This window comes from Arctopsyche grandis, chromosome 5 (genome assembly GCF_051622035.1).
Source record: "Arctopsyche grandis isolate Sample6627 chromosome 5, ASM5162203v2, whole genome shotgun sequence".
NCBI classification, from domain to species: domain Eukaryota; kingdom Metazoa; phylum Arthropoda; class Insecta; order Trichoptera; family Hydropsychidae; genus Arctopsyche; species Arctopsyche grandis.
The window spans coordinates 27,760,101-27,778,229 of record NC_135359.1 but is presented as its reverse complement, the minus strand read 5'-3'; the positions used below and the strand labels follow the sequence as shown (position 1 = coordinate 27,778,229).

Sequence of the window (18,129 nt, the reverse complement as noted above, 5' to 3'; positions counted from 1 at the left end):
CCTGGCGTCCCGAAGGGGTTAACGCTTTGCCACATTTTCTCCTGGAGGCTTTTCCTGTTTGATAAGGCGGCTCGGCTGCCATTTCCCAGCGCGTTTTCCACCGGTTCCTGTTGTGCTTATCTGTCAACCGGGATGACGCTGAAAATTTCAAACATTAGTTCCCTCGTCTACCCCACCCTCCTACCTACCAACTCTTCATCCCCTTACGGGAGATATGGCACCATCCCTCTCCCCCCCCCCCCCCCATCAGTAATAAATCAATAGACGATGCGAAAATCTGCCACTTTGACTTTGACGTCCCCTTATTTTTTTCCGACCCCCCTTCCGTATTTTTTTATTACATTTTTCCTATCCCGTCTCCGATTGAAAATGCTTTCCATTATCGGCAATGAATGTTAGCAATTGACACGTAAATCCAAACAGATTAGAGATTTTAAACCTCCTTCAGGTTCATTGCAAATTTACTTATTCAGATTTTATATTTATAATTATTATTTTTTGGAATTGGATTCAAATGCTAAAGGTGTTTAAAATCAAATCGTCCCTATTGTGACGTAATAGTTTTCTTGTGAAAATTCAGTTCTCAAATTCGATTTACTCGTCTCATAAACACGACGCAAAGTGAACGTCTCGGATTTATGCTAAAAGCTTTCAAGATCGATCGCCAAATCTCTTTATACGAACCGTGTAATAAGAGATGCCAAAAAGAAAAGCAACAGTAGAAAGACTGTGAAATAGAAGTGAATTTTCCGACGGTCATTCTCTGAATTTTTTCAAGCGTAACCCATCCTTCGAGTGGCATTTTTTTCACTTTACAGACGCTTTTTGGACAGTAAAAAAGTACCACAATGGCCACTTTGACCTTTATATTCCTTATGTATGCTATAGTGCTGTGAAGTCAATAAAGCATTGACCTTTATGAATTTTGACACGGTCAAATAAATTATTGTTAGGTTCCAAAATTGGATTTTTTTTTCAATAATAATATTAACCACTTTAACGTATTATTATACTCTAATTTAGTATCTGTATACCTTATTAAATATTACATAAAGAAAACTGTTGAAACATACATATGTTACAATAATGTACTCGAAACATTTATGTTTTACTTTATCATTATAAATTGAATAAGCTAAAAAATATATGATTTCGAACTTCTTGATTTTGACTGATATATATCCAATATTGATTCCTAATCACATAGAAATGGTTTTTAGACAATTTTCATTTGAATCAGTATATTTTGTAAATTATTTAAACAAAATTATAAATTTTCAATATCAGGTCTCATTATTAAACCTGAGGAAAAGGCAAATATAGAAACACTGTCTCTGATCTGCATACATTGGTTATTTTTGAGTAACTCTTAGTTAGTTTTTTCATTATTCATATATTTATACCCATTTCTCGCAATTTTCGAGTTTTTCAACATTTCTTAATTTGACGATTTATATTTTAAAAAATGCTTCCAAAATGTATCCACAGATGTCCCTATGTTGCTCTGTTAAAATTATTCTTAAAATTGTATATCGTCGTTTGTAATTTACTAGGAAGGCGCATTGGGGTATACCTGTTAGGCTTGTCTGGTATATATGTACATACATATGTGTATGTAAAAAAATGTAAAATATATGTAGGTACATACTACATTATTAAGTAAAAACTATATTCATGTCGTGAATCGCAAAATGATTCAGAGCTACGACTACGAGTACCAGGAGTTGAAAAAAATCTGGGTATTCTTTGTTTTTTAAATGCTTTTTATTATTACTAAATTATGTTCACAATACATCTTATATCTATTTAAATAGCTAATGATCTACTGATCATTTTCTATTTTACAATTTTAATTTAATTTTGTTAGTATTATATTATTCTAATGTTAATAATGTACAGCATAATAGGAAAAATAACTCAAAAACCTATTTACAATTCTTATAAATTCTCATAATACATAATATTAATTAAAGACTCTCTAAATTCGACGATCTAAAGCAGATTGTAGGTAATCTGTGTTAGGTAATTTGTTGTAATCACCGAGACTCTTCACAAGTGTGTTAGTATGGTTATTAGTGATTCTGTCATAGATTATACTGGTTAGTTTGCTAGTAATGTCTGTTACAAATGAAATATTATTTATGGCATGCAGTTTTTTCAAGTTAGTATATATGGGTGTATTATAAATTATTTTTATGGATTTATTTTGTATTATTTGAAGCTTGATCTGGGTATTCAAAAACACTGACATGTATGTATGTACATACATATGTGCATATATGTATGTAGATAATTAGTTTTTTTTTTAATTAAACGTTAAAATCAGTAAGTTTAATGCGGACGTTTAAAATCTAGTTGAAATTTAAAAAAAAAACCTTTAGTGAGTCACGTGTTGGCGCCGTGGAAAATTTTGTCATTTGCGTCTCGTCTCGCGCTAAACAATGCACGAAACGGCAGTGGAGCGCCCGCTGCATAGCAAACAGGCCTGTCGTCGAAAGTTTTTTATTGTTATAATTTTTTTCGGTGTGAAATTAGCGCGAGCCGAGTCGTGAGCGTGTTAAACAGGCAATTCGGACGCGGCCGCGGGGTCAAATTGGCGCCCGGTGTCCCATTAGGGTTGGCGCACGCGCGCCCCAAAGACGCCTCGTGCTCCCTATTAATTAAGGACCCGCATACCGCGGCGTGCTGAACGAAAATCGCAGATTTTAACCCTTTCACCGCCGACCTGTTATTTGCTCGTCGCTTTGCTAAGGAAATTAGTCAGTGGATTCCTCTACCGCTTGCCACGCCGCGTATGTACTTCAATCAGACTGACCGCAAATTAATTGTGATTTTAATTTTCTTTTAATTTAAAAGTCCTCGAAGTTCCAAATATTATATTTTTCATCCCACATACTACATATGTATGTATATATGCAAATGATACCGCTTGCTTCACGACCTTGAACTTGGCGTATTCGTAAAAACCTTCACTGAATTGAAAATTTAAATTATTCAGTCACCAACATAGCTTTGTGGTTGCTAACCACTGAGAAGTTGCCGGCTTCGATCCCTTGGGTTGGCCTCAAATGAATAAAATATTTATTTTATTTTATTTAATATACATACAGAAAGAAACTTACAGCCATAATAAAATAAATAGTTAAACATAAGCCAATTAAAAGTTTATTCAGATAGCATGAAAAATGGATCTTGCTATGATGGATTAGCCAATAAAAAAAAAAATAATAACAATACAAAAAGAAAAATTCTTAAATAATATTAGAAAGTAATAGTAGATTATGATGAATAACAGTAGAAAATTAAGCGAAAAGGATTAAATTAAAAAACAAAACAAAAAGAGAAAATATATTCCGAGTATTATCTGTAGTGCTACTGGTCAGACTTCTTTTCCCATTAGAGTTTGCCAATATATCTGATTTCATTGTTGAAATGGTACCTCGTCAATTTGACAAAACCATCCTATTCACTATGTCTCCACTATTTAAATATGATTTCAAAATTTATAATCTATAAAATTATAATTATACTCGTATATGTACAAGTTTGTTACCATGGATGTCGCTCAGGGACAACTCGATAATGGCATTTTGGATAAATATATATAAAAAAAATTTGGTCCATCGGCTTTCCCAACTATAAATAAATAAATAATCACTCTAAAACGATGTAATCATAAACCTGGTTCAGATCTACATTTCCCATCTAGTAAATAAATAATAAATAATACGTACTAGAATACGGAAATAGAATAGATCAAGTCTGGGAGTGTTCAAATGGTTTCCCAAAAAAAAAATGTAGTAGATAGCACGAAAGGTCGATTAAGCCGTAGACTTTAAAAGTTTGTACAAGATAGTCAGTAATGGAAGAGAAGTTTGCATCTACATATGTATGTACATATACATACATATACATGTGTATAAGAAAGAGTATATGAAAAGTCTAATGATGATGATATGAAAAATATAGACTGGTTGCAATAATAACCGCATCACTCGCATGTAATCTCCCTTTGACGACACCATTATACTGTATAACGTTTCCTATTGTACGATGAAAGTCCTTTGCGTTTTGTGGTCATCCCCTTTCTACCCACCCCTCCGCTTGGTCATAATATAAAGCCTCTCAGTGGCATGTATGTAGATGGTGCATAACTCCAATAACACTACTGTGACACGAATTTCAAATAAATACATATGTATATTATGTAAATATGTATGTGGGTAAATAACAATGAAATTAAAATTTATCAACGACAGATGTTTTTGTTTGAAAATGTTTAAATTTATCATACGAATATCAAGTTATTCATTTGTTTTTAAGTTAAATTTCCGATCGATGACTTTTATTTATGTATGTAGCAAACTTGCTAAAGTCTGTCCGATACGTTAAACCTGCAATTGGGGCGTATGACCTGATTACAGTTTAACTTCCTTTCCCACTTTCACACAAAGGTAATGATGAATGAGTGAAGACTCCAAGAAAGTTTCCTGATTGTGTGCCAATTTCGTAGGAGCTTTTTCAATGATAGCATTAACCAGATTAACAATTCTAAATCGAACTGAAGTGTGTCCGAACTTCAGCAGAGACGAAAATAATCAGCCGTGTCAATACTTTGTATTGTTTTTAAATTATACGTTTTAAACTTATAGTTGTTTGATCTCAAAATTTTGTAATTAACTTTAAAATAAACCATTTTTATATCAATAGATATTTGTACCAATACATCTTAGTGTCGGTATCTATCTATTTTTATTGAATTGTGGAGATTTAGTACAATTTACAATATATGCATATAATATTAGATATCCAGTGAAAAAACCGCGCAATGAATATATGAAAAATTTCAAAAGTAATAATAACAGTTATTTTTATTCCAAACTATAGGGATAATAGTGCAATCCTTATCGGCCATATATTATTTATTTTTTATTTATTCAATTAATCATGTATACTCGTCTTCAGGTCGCTCCAATGCGACAGTGTACTAACCACATCAAGAAAAACACTAAATTATATATTAATACATAATTATTATATATTTTTACATTATACATGACATATATGATCAAATATTACATATATGTATGTCATTTATAATGATCAAACATCTTATATAATACGATCAATAAGCATTTTATACAATTCGATTTTTTTATGCGATAATCATCCACAGAGACATCTATGGATAAAATTTTGCAGCATGTTATCTACAAACCGGCGAACCTTGAAACGCTGAATAACTCAAGATTTGCGAGAGAACATGATATATATGGTCAAACATTGCGAAATACATTGCAAACATCGTATATAATACCATCGTTAAACATTTATACAATATGAATTTTTATACAATAATCATCCACAGAGACATCTATGGAGAAAATTTTGCAGCATTTTATATAGGTACAAACCTTGATACGATGAATAACTTGACAAGAGAAATAAAAAATATATAGATAATATAAATGATCAAGTAAATATAATAATAATGATATACATTTATTTATAATTTAAATAATTAATTAATCAATTGATAAATAATTTATGGTGGTCGGGGAAGCAGTTCCAATCATCGAATGTATGTATATATAGTGATAAACGGAAATGAGTAGTCGCGGCAGCAAGAATATAATTTGACGATACAACGACACGATAACGTAGGGAGGCCGCTCCCATCCTAAGAATGGCCTCAAAGTGACGTACGTGCCTTTCCACAAACATCTGCAACCCCTTGGTAGCCCGAAGAGAGCACGGTAGCAGTTTTTTTTTTTGTACTATCCTCTCCATTGTCTCCTGCTTGTATTTCGTTCATAGTTCTCCAGTAAAGAGACTAGTACAAAGGGACAGAAATAATTGTCCCTTCACTCGAGTTATAAAACCGTCTTGCTAGCATATTTGACACATATTTAACACATAGTGCTCTTCTTTGCCTTTCGGTGTCACGGTCATCATATTTTCACATTCAAATTATCATTTTTATGTTATATAAGTATGTAGATTTTCAACAATCAAATAAGATAATAAATTCGTCCAAACATACAGAGGATTTATATTACTTCCGTCATAGTGTGAAAATGTGATTTTTCAGTGTAATAAAAATGGATTTACCTTTATTTTGTATGGACTATTCAAATACTCGAAGCATGTACATATGTACATACGTATATTTACGTTAATATATACACCACGTAACCCCATTTCCCTTTAATCCGACCAACAGCAACATCGAATTACATCGCAACGTCGAGAAAATAAATATTTAGGGCCATTTCGAACACGACCAATATTTACCGTCGACCCGAATTAAACTAACACATTCGAGCCCCCAGCCCCAGTCCGAGTATTGTTTCTCCTCTAAATTTCCGCGCAATATGTCGCACAAATATGATTAGCATATTGGCGTTACAGCAATCTTCGGGGTGGGTTAGCCGCAAACCGCCACCGCTGCACTTAACAACCTCATTATATCCCCACCCTTTCCCCTAAATCCCCACAGGGGAAGGAGGAAGGATCGGCGTATCCTTAAAATCCAATTAACAGGGGGGTAAGAAGGGGACTGCTTCGTCAGTTCGGTTACCATGACACATTTGCCTCGTCGATTCTTCCGAAGATAAGACCCAAACCCGCCGCGTCTGAGCTAAAATTTGGACAATGTGATGCTGGCTTTGGAAAATTCATTCATTAAGATATATGAAAGTAATATCCAAATGTATTATGTCGTGAATTCGGCCTTGAGTTCAATTACGAGCAGTAAATATCCTACAAACACTTTTTATTACCTATATATGAAATATATAATTATTGTACGCCACATACTAATAATTGTAAGTAGGACTGGATGATTAAAAAATATGGCACTAATTTGAAATCGCTATATGTATAGGTATATGTGACTCAGAGTACATATTATACATATGTATATGATTAGTGTTGTAAGTCGAGAATATTCTCGGAAAACGAGATTATTCGCCGAGAATTTTCTTTTTTCTTGGTTATAAAACATCTCCGAATAGTTTATTAGCTTTTTAGATGATTCTAGGATATTTTCAGGACGTAATAAGACGTTCTAGAACGTCTGAGAGTATTTTGAATGACATTTTTTCATTCTGACGAGACTGAATGGGTCATTTAGTCATTTTACCACCATGAACGTTTTTCGCGAAATTCTCACAGGAATGCAATGCTTATTAGCTCTGGTAGCAATAAATTATACATATTGTTTTAACACAAATTTTGTATGAATGTGGGTATTTTAATTGCTATTTCCCATCAGTGCGTACTTTTAAAACACATTACATAATATGAAAACGTAAATTTATTAAGTTTTGAAACCAAAAAAAGTGGCTATCAATCGAAGGGTCATGGGTTTATTCAATGAAGCGTTCCTGGTCAGACCTTGGATATAGCCACAGCGTAGTGCACTGGTTGAGCTATGGCATACCAGTGAACAGGTCATGGTTTCAAGTCCCGCCCAAATACGCTGCTAGCGAAGTCTTGTGGTTATTAAAAAAACACATATCGACCATCTCCTGTTGGAACTGAATTGTTGAGACGTATCCAATTAATCGGTATCCTTCCCCTTAGATTCTCGATAATTTGAATTTGTTGAATCTTTATTTGATTTTGATTTTTCGAAATTATATATTAGATTTATAAAATTAGCTCTCTCCCTCTCTCTCTATCTCTCTTTAAATTTAAAATGAGAAAACGAAAATTTTTATTTCACTTTTGGAATTTTAAAAATGAAACCATTACTTTTTTAAAACTTATTTCTATAATGTTTCATGAAAATTACAATTTTTCAAAAAATATTCTTGTTTGTACATTGTAAACTTTGGCTTACTATACATATATTATAGTTAGATTTTTTCGATCTGTGTCGGGTGTCCTTTATAGTTGCGGCCAAAAGACCACTTGAGAAGCACTGCACTCAATAATTAACTGGGCAGTGGTAGAAGCAACGGTCGTTAAAAACCTCGCATGCGGAAAATTGCATATCACGCGCTAGGGGTTAGGTAGTAGGTAGTACATATGTAGGTAGTAGGGTCGCTCTGAATGGTACACTTGCATTATTTAACCGTTGCCGTTTGCAATTCGAATATAATGTAATATATATTAATACCACTTTGCGACGTGTTACGTTGTCCTCCTATATTCCGTGTCATATTTAACAATCGATTTATTATTTATATACTTGTGCAAGATAGTACATATCGTACTTTCATGTACAATGTACTAGCTGAATCCGGCATGCGTTGTAATGCTACAATAATGCATGCAATTGCCGTTCTCGTTCCTGTTCCCATTTGTCGGAAAAATGCAGGCAGCGAACACATTTTAAATTATTCAATTGTTTGTTTATTTTACCCTAACAACGCAGGTCGCGACGCGAAAATATTTGAAATTATTGTGTTGCAATGCCACTCATTCCCGTTTCCATTCCCGTTTTTGGGCGATTTTTTTTCACAATTAGCTTCCCGGATATGCATACAACAAATCCTGCAAGTTCCATCGTAATCGGTTGAGTGGCTTAGGAACCTATACGAGACAGACATACAAACAGACATTCAACTTTATATACATACCTGTAGATGTATGTATATAATTTTGAATGTTTGAAATAAAGCAATGAAACCACATACACGAAGCTCGTCGAATCGCACTGCATCCACTCCTTCTGAAGTCGATTTTCCGAGACTTTAATGTGAATATTCGTCGTGCCAACGTCGAGTATCCCACCGCTGACACCAACGTCGAGGGGAATTTTCCGGGAAATGGTGCATCGAATTGATTCGAGGTTCGCGCCGGAAATATGGGTCGGGTGACAAATGCGGGTCCGGGGTCGCCGCGTTTAAGGGCCACGCATCAGGCACACCTGAGCGAACATTATTGGATTATTGTGACCCATTGGCTGTCTAACGAACCGTGAACTCGCACAATCGCAGAACAAAACCCTCCTCGTTTAACCCCTTCGCCGCGTTACTTCACCGTGACGGGAGATATGGAGAGCGCCACCGAGTAAGATTTTCTTAATGTATTACAATTTTCCCTGAAGCTTTTTGCTGGATTTGAAAATTCAACCTGTGCTCCATTCCCTGTGACTGGCTTATATTAGAATAAACGATCACGGCAATGTATTCCGGAGTTGAAATCGTGTTAAAGAACTTAACTAACGGAGGTCTAATATATGTACAATATGATATTACTTATTTTACTAACCTCTTCTTACTTCGCTTTCGATTTTTACGTCTGATTTCATCAGATGAAACTTGGGTTCTTATCCGATCGTTTTCTAACTTTGCCATTTTGTTTGGTTTGGTCATCAATATATCTGGAAATCAAGTCCGCCATTACGAAGGTGAAAAATAATCGTAATAGACATGTTTGAAAATACTCCATTCTCTTTCTCGGTGACGTCTATTGTCCACATTGCCGGATTTATTCACACTATTCCAATCGTATTTTTCCTTTTCACCACCCTCTCGCTATGGCAGATTTGAATTGTTTAAACGCCTATAACTTTTTCTTTTTTCAATCTATATTTTATAATTTTTTTTATAGGTTCTCTTATTATCTCTCATATATATTTTTAGTTCACTCATAGTGTTAATAATTTTATTTCCCAATAAGCCTTTTGGTGATGATGAACATGCTTAAATTGCAAATTTCTATTTTTTTTTCCAGGAAAGCTTAACAGGTAGCCCCAAGACGCCTTTCTGGTCAAATATTGTTAGTGTTATACAAAGTACATAAATACATATCAATTTATATCCACAGATATGTACATCTATAGTTAAATTTGTTAATTTGCAACGTTTTAAATAATTCAGCGAAATTCAGCATTTATTAACATTTACATGCATAGACATTTATGGTCAAAGTTGTAAATTTGCAGCATTTTATACAATTGAGTGAAATTCGAGATTGCTGAAAGTTCGAGATTTTGCGAGAAAATGGATAAAGTTGCCAATTTTTGGAAACTGTTTCAATGAAAATCTCATAAATTGGTAGGAAACGATCGACCTGGAGTCACAAATCCAAGTTCTGGCCAGCAGAAATCAGTGGGACTTAAACCCGTGACCACTCTGTTCAAAGCATTATATGCTTACCCCTAGTCCATTCTACTGGTTAAATTATATTGGAAACTTTTCACCAAAAGGTTAATATTGCTTTCATTAACGTCCATAGTGAAGATTTGATTGGATTTTTCTCCAGGACCATTATTAAAATTACTTGTGATCTCAATTGACAATTCATCGCAAAGGAGTCTCGTACTGCAAGTAGACTTTCATTTGGCCATTCCTGTTCATTCTATGTAAATAGTACGAGTATTCTTATATTGAAATTGCACTTGTACTTTAATGAACTTCTTATTTGAAGTACATACATACATATTTAAAATATGTCCAAATCCGTGCTACGTTGCCATTTATATGAAACAACCATTACATACATTTAATATACATATGTACTTCTGTCAGCAACTATATTTAAAATAATTATTATATCTGCCCCCAATCCTTCAGAAGGTACACTATTGGAATATTTATTCTTTTAATAACAATTTGAGTGCATCCACCATTTTAAATCGTTGTGTTTATTCCCATACAAATTTACATAATATGGTAATTACTTTGTACAGAGCTAAAGCAAAAGACTTTACAAATTCATTTCAGTCATTTTTTTCTCATAACTACAGTTTTAATTTGACATTTTCTAATTTATATACATATTTTATGCATACATAATATGTACCATGACAGGAATTACCCCAAGGCGACACACATGATTAGATTATTTTTATACATAACTAATAACAATTTTTAAACAATTATGTAGGTGACATTTAGAAGATTCAACAAGTTAGAGATGCTAATAATTTGAATTTGCCAGAAACTGAGGGGAAGGATATCGATATATTGGATCCGTCACAACAATTAAGCTAGAAAAATCTAAAAATTCCAAAGGGAGACAGTCGATCTGTACTTTAATTAGCACAAGATCTTGCCAGCAGCGTATTTGGCAGGGACTTGAACCCACGACCTCTTTACTGTTAGTCTACCAGTGTACTACGCTGTCTACATATGTAAATGGATGCATATGCATAAAATAATATGAAACAATGTATGTACATATATTCTGAATATTTCTATACATCTACGTATTTACAATATGTACATGCAATATATTAATATAGTTTTAAAATATGTTTGTATATATGTACCTATATATATCGAGTATAATTGTCTCCCTTTCAATCACAACCCTCAAACGAACACCTCTCGATAGAGAAGGGATTTTAATATTGCAAATTCGAATCGGCCACCGAATTGAATAATGAATACGGCCGAACCCTTAATTGCGTCATCTCAGGAATCCTTCAAACAGCGGAACAAACGACAAAGGAAACCCTTTCACTGCCGTTCGGTACATTTTTGCACACCAATCTACACACCTCGGACTGGGGGCAGAGGGGGAGAATACAATTCCGTTTGAGTTTAAACCTATTTTCACTCCTTATTCATGCGATTCGCGTATTCGCGGATATTGCCTAACCTTTTCCCGATTTGAACCCTACCGTGGAATTAGTCCAGTTTATTAAATCGTCTTTGCCAAACCTTTTCGTGAAACCGACGCGCCTTATCGGCAACCCTGTTTTTCAATATACAACCCCATTACGCAGTCAATGGCTTTAACCTCGACCTTCACTATCAGTGCGAGGAAACTTAAACCGTAACCGGATACACCCCCAGCCTCCTCCCCCCCCCCCCACTTCGCTCCGGTTCCGGTTTCGTGTAGTCGAAGGGATCGGGTCGCATCTGGTTTGCTCACCGTAACTGGATTTATAGGCGAGCGAAATTTCCGAAACCCTAAAGAGACGTCCCTCCTCCTCTCACGTCCGTCCTTAGGTCCGTTCTAAGACTTACCTGTGTGAAAAGAAAACTTTTTATGGTCTCGTTTTTAGAGCTAGTATGCTGGGGGTTTGGAAAAAACCCAGAAAAATAGCAACGCGTGAAAGTTATCTGGTGAGATTTTTCATTCGCGGGTAATATTACTCGGTATGGTATGGGCCCCATTTTGGCGGTAACGTTTTGCATTTATGCCCCCCTACCCGCTGGTTTTATTCATGTAATACCGCGAAAATAGCTTTTAAGAGCTTAAACTTTCAACGTGGGAAAATATCCATCGATTTTTCGCACAAAAATTTTTCGCAAAACTGTAAAAAAAACATAAAATTACAATATTTTTCAAGTTGAACTAAAAGTCTACTCTCGATATGTACATATTTTAATGTGGTAGTGTAGTTTTTTTACTTAATCTATGTTTATACGTATGTACATGCATATGTATGAAAGTACATATGTATGAAAGTACATATGTATGAAAGTACGTATGTACGTGTGTATGCAAATACATATAGTAAATAAAGCTACTATACTTACATTTGTATATATATAACAATTTTATATGAATAAATTTCAATTGGTTTATAAAGTAACAAAGTTTATCATATGTATATTACAACGTAGGCCTGTATTATATTAGAAATAAAAATATTTTTTCCGTGCTATAACATGCTTACGAGTATATTGAAGTATGTACATATTTTGTACTATTGATAAATTCTTGAGAGTCATAAAATAAATAAATAAAAATAATCTTTATGGTCATATCGCTCAGCAACAGTCCTAACCGTATAAAAAATATAAAATTTTGGGCAGATAAAAATAATACTCATCATCTAGAAATATGTAAGTCCAATGAAAAGTTATTAACCATAGATTGCTGCCCCGTCCTTTTTCCTTTGATGCGTACTCAAAATGATTTCATCATGAATGATTATATCAAAATTATATGATCAAATAAAATAAAACAAAATAATAATATCTCTGCATACGTGTGTAGTTCAAATTAGTTATTAGAAATTAGTATTTCTAAGCTGCCTTTTATATATTTAAATAAATTAAAAATTATTTTATTTACCTACACTTATGTCTTTTTCATTTGAAAATCTATATTTCTAATAGCTTAATGAAAGTCATGCTTGAATATTTCCAATAGCTAAGAAGGTTCGGAATGACTTATTAACGAGTCAAACGAATTTAACTTTTGCCGGGTTCGTTCAACTCCTCGAAAGTATTTTCAATTATGCCATTATCAGAAAAGCGTTTTAATTGTTGAAAATAGGGTGGGGTGAGTGGTTTTAATTGAGTGGAAGTCGAAATCGGCGACATTTTGAGATGCTGCGCGAGAGCGAAAGCCCTCCAGTCCGCGATTCCCCTTATCGCGATTACACCTACAAATTTGACCATTTTTCTCAGACATTCCACGAGACGAGAGGTTTCCTTAATGGTAATAAATAGCGGTCGTTAAGAAACGATGGACTGGCCCTTCCGCTTCCGGAGCTTAATTAAATTTTCTCCTTCTTGATTTCAGGCTCATCATACTGACGAAGTTTTCCTGCAAGCAGTGGAAAAATCCTCGACCGATACTAAAAATAAATTGTGAGTTATTATCCATTTATTATTCCTATCCTTCACCGCGCTCGAAACTAATCTCGAAACCGTTCACGTTCTCATATTTATTCACTGCACATTAAATTCGGCGAGTTTGATTAAGAAAAGCTGACTTTGTTTGAATAAGGTTATTCTCGCAACTGGAAAGCTCGCTCAGTCAACTTTTATGTATACGTATGAAACTTTCGCTTCATATTTGCTAATGTGATGAAGATATGTTCAAATGTTTATTTTGTAAATATTGCATATTGTAATTTGAAAGCTAGCCTCTACTAAATTCAGCAGTAATGCTTATTACTAGGTATCGCTATAATATACCCAAACTAACAGGGGTTAAACATTCATATGAGTACGTTTACAGGGGGTGTTGTGTTTAATTATTATAGTGGCCGTATCGAAGCTGTAAAGTGGCACCACGAGTGCACTATATTGACTTTTGCCAATATTAGCGAATTCGCAGCAAAGTGCGATATCGGAAATTCGACTATACACACATATTATTACACGAATTTAACACTCGCTAAATTTGTATATTCGAGTAATAGACATATTTAATATTTTTCAATGAATATATACATATATTAAAGTAGATATACATTTATTTTACTATTTAAAATATACTTTTACTATTTAATAATAATAAAAGCTAAAGGTTAAATTTTGATAATGTATGAAAATAATAATGAAACCCAAAATATCGATTGGGATTTGTCAAAATGATTGTATAAAATAATTTCAAAAATTTATACTTGGCACAAATAATTGCTTTCAGAATCGAAAGCCAATTTATAATTATTTTAACCTATGTATCAACATACGTATTTAAATTGAATCATTCTTTCGATAATACTACGTGTTTCATTTCAGTAGTGTTTACTTTCAGCAAACTCTATATTGAGTCGTTATATTGGAAAGTGATAGAAGTCCAATTTTCAGTTCCAAAAACACTATTTCTGTTGGACTATATTCACAAATTGCTATCACTTCTTTCAATTTGACATGTCAAGAGTCTCGCTAAAAACGAATAAACGTATTACAAGCCACCAGTATTTTTACATACCTTCTTTTAGGTTCACTTACGATTACAATTCAGGAAAAAATTTGCCTCTTTTCCGATCGTTTTCATACTTTTCCATATTGCTCATTTTGGTCATCAATATAAGTAAATGTATCCTCCGCCATTACGATGGAGAAGAAAAATCGTTTTAAAAGCGATTGACATTTGAATTTCTGAAAAATGCTTGACGTTTATCCAGTTTTTAGTTTTAAACATAGATGACGATAGTAAAATAAAATTATTGGTATTTTTATTGAATATTGCTCAACCCAAAACATTATATTTAATGTTTTGCTAAATATGTATTTCTTATGCCACTTTCAAATATGTATAACGGCCCATATCTTGATTCTTATTTGTCGAAAAGCTTTGTAATTACCTTCTCATATAAGTGTTTTTATTGATCAAAACATTTTTACATGCACTTATGTATATATTTACTTATGATAATTTTTAATCTATTATAATCTCACTTGAAGTTGAAATTCCGAAACTTTTCCATATCCGTTCGGTCAAGTGACTTGAGGAATCTTTAATTGCAAACTGAATCGATTGCGGCAGGTTTGCACTCAAATTGCACTCACTTCAATTTGCATACCTAATTACCCGAGACGGCCTTTGATCTGCCTTTCCATCGCGGCGAGGCATACAATTACTTGAATGCTTCCTTCCCTAATTGTCGGTTGACGTTTCTGTTTGTTACATCTTGACATACATACATGCGCAATTGTTGCACACTCCAATTGCAATAATCAAATAGATTGTACTACAATTCAAAGCTAAAGCGACTTGATTGACCGCTGAAACTCCGCACTCATCCTATCGATTTTATCGTCGCATTTGCCTCGTCCGGTTTATGTGTGCTCGTTTGTTGTTTACCGACCACGATTCGTACGTTTAATTTAGCTTAAACGTCGTAAATTCCGGTCATGCTATGGATAATGGAAAATGCTTGGGAAAGCTACCTACGCAGAATCCTCTTGTCACCTTTTTTGGTCGTCCTAGTTTTTATCTAACGCGACAGTTGAAATAACTGCATTCCTAACTTTCGACTCAACCCTACTTTGTCCCGTTCGAAGTTACGACAAGGCAATGAAAATCGCAACCTGCAAATATTCCCAGGACGTGTTCGATGCAATATTTGCACATTCGCCTGTCAATATTCAGTATAGTTGTCCCATGTCCACTATGCAAACGTGATCCATTAGGACCGCATTCGATTGTGTCAAATTCTCCAAATCTACGTTTCGAATTCACTGGATCAATTCGTAACACTTTATCCTAATACGTTGTATATATACAAACATACAAAATATTCAATATTTGTAAAAATCTTCCAAAAACTGTAGTATTTTGGTAGATTTAGATTTTAAAAAAGTTTTTTTCCAACTTTCACTAGACCAAGTAACGCTGAGCAATTCACCTCTTTTAAATATAAAGCAGGTCCATGAATCTTACTTTTCTAATCTATTAGAAAATCAGCTTCATCAATTCTTACTTTTTGTTGGTATTTATATTAAAAAAAAAACAGAAACAGACAGTATTACAACGTACAAAACATTGATACCAAAAAGGTTTCTTAAAATATAAAATACCTTTATACATATATACAATATTATAATAAAATAAAAACAAAGAAGAAAAGCATTGAATAGTGGTAGATACGAATAAACATGTGTACATATTATGTGATATAAAGAATAATGATCAATCAATAGAAATTTAAATCAAGAAAAGAAACAACGAAAAGGATCAATATGAGGGGGAATATTGTCAAAATAAAATCAAGATCTTTATTAAAAGAATTACAGGAATAGATAGAAAAAGGATTAATATAAAATAATGAAAGATTACGTAGGGATCTGATTTTACATTGGAATAGGATCTTACCTAATAAATAAGGACTGTCAATTATATAATTCAAAAGCCTAAATAAAAAACATAAATCATAAATTTTCGCCTATGTAGATTAAACAAAACCATCATTGTTAAGAAATCTGGAATTTAAGTAGGAATGGAATATTTTATTTATACTTAATAGAAAGGATTATAAACAGTACCTACTAGCAAATTCTAGATGACTTCTTTATGAAAATTTTATAATTAATTTAAATTAAATTAAAAATTATACTTTGTAATTTTTACAAATATTCATTTTTATATATTATAGTATAAAGTAAAAAATTACGTTACTACAATACATATGTATATATGTATGTACATTCGTACATTCAATTATTATTTTGTCTATTATATATTATAAAAAATACAAGTCTACTTGTCTTTTTTTTAAACGAGCAAATATTTTCGTAGTACCGTTCTGAGACGTTCCCCTTCGTGTATAAGTACATATCATAAACTAATGATTATATTAGCGGTGTGGGTGACATTTCAATTTACTTTTCCGAGCCCGGAATGAAATGAAACGCTCTCGCAGCGAGAGCCCTTTTTCCAGGGCCTTTATGAATAAAGAGCCGTATCGTTTTCACGGCCGAAATAAAGAAAATGTTCCCGGCGAAGGGTCCGTGAAAGCCTCTTATGGACAAGGTAAACATTTGTTCGGCCGATGAGAAAATATACGATCGATATTTCAGCTCTGGGTCTGGTCCTTTTTTACCGTGGTCACCGGGGATATAGCACCCACGGGACCCTAGAAATACATATAATATATCTACACACACTCTCTTCATTATGCTCTTAATTTAACGTCTATTTTTTTTTTACTTCGTACGTATAATATTTAATATAATATATAATAATAAGGGAAAGTAATACAATCTAGCGGAAAAAAACCTGCCTTTTAGGTTGACTGATCTTAAGGGGCGTATTGACCTTTTTTAGAATTACATAAAGGTATTGTATGAGTAAGGTTTTATATTGTAAAATCATCCCTAGTATCCTCCATCTGGAAGGTTGAAAAATACTCAAATGTAATTTGGCTTTTAAATTTGTCAATTTCTAAATATAATATTAGTAATTTATCACATTTAAATTTATATCAATATCAGTTAACACCGAGAAGTTTCCGGGTTTGATCCCATGCTAATCCTTAATGCTGCTAGTCAGACTTGGATATTTGTGGCTCCAAGTCGATCAGAGTTTGCCAATTTATCTGATTTTATTCTTGAAACGGTTCCTCCATCAAATTGTCAAAAACCATACTATCCGCTCTCTCATAAATATCTGAATTTGATTGATGTTCAATTATGTAAAAAAATATGTACAAGTCTAAATCCATAGATGTCTCTATGGATTAATTAATTAATTGTTAATTTCGTGTTCTTCAGCCTCTTGAAATACAGTGATTTATGAAATAAAAAATGCTGCAATGTTTGTATTGGAGTTTACCTGTTAGGCTTCCTGGTATACCTATGTAAATAAATAAATAAATAAAATAATATCGCATATTTAATGCATCTGAAAGGTTTAGATTGTCAGCAATAATTTTATTAAAAATAATTGAATACATTAGTGATTATACACATGTATATGTATGTACATTTAATGCTTCTCTATACAAGGGTGCTTGTATATGTGCTTGCTTGAATGGTG

General features: G+C 33.3%; 1 protein-coding gene across 1 annotated transcript in view; it reads left to right on the top strand.

Annotated features, from left to right (window-relative positions):
• Positions 1 to 18,129, top strand: part of LOC143911513 (uncharacterized) — a 312,973-nt gene that overhangs the window by 238,926 nt on the left and 55,918 nt on the right. Inside the window, exon 7 of the mRNA XM_077430406.1 lies at positions 13,441 to 13,508. The gene's annotated coding sequence lies outside the window, so the exon portion shown is untranslated. The remainder of the gene's footprint in view (positions 1 to 13,440; positions 13,509 to 18,129) is intronic.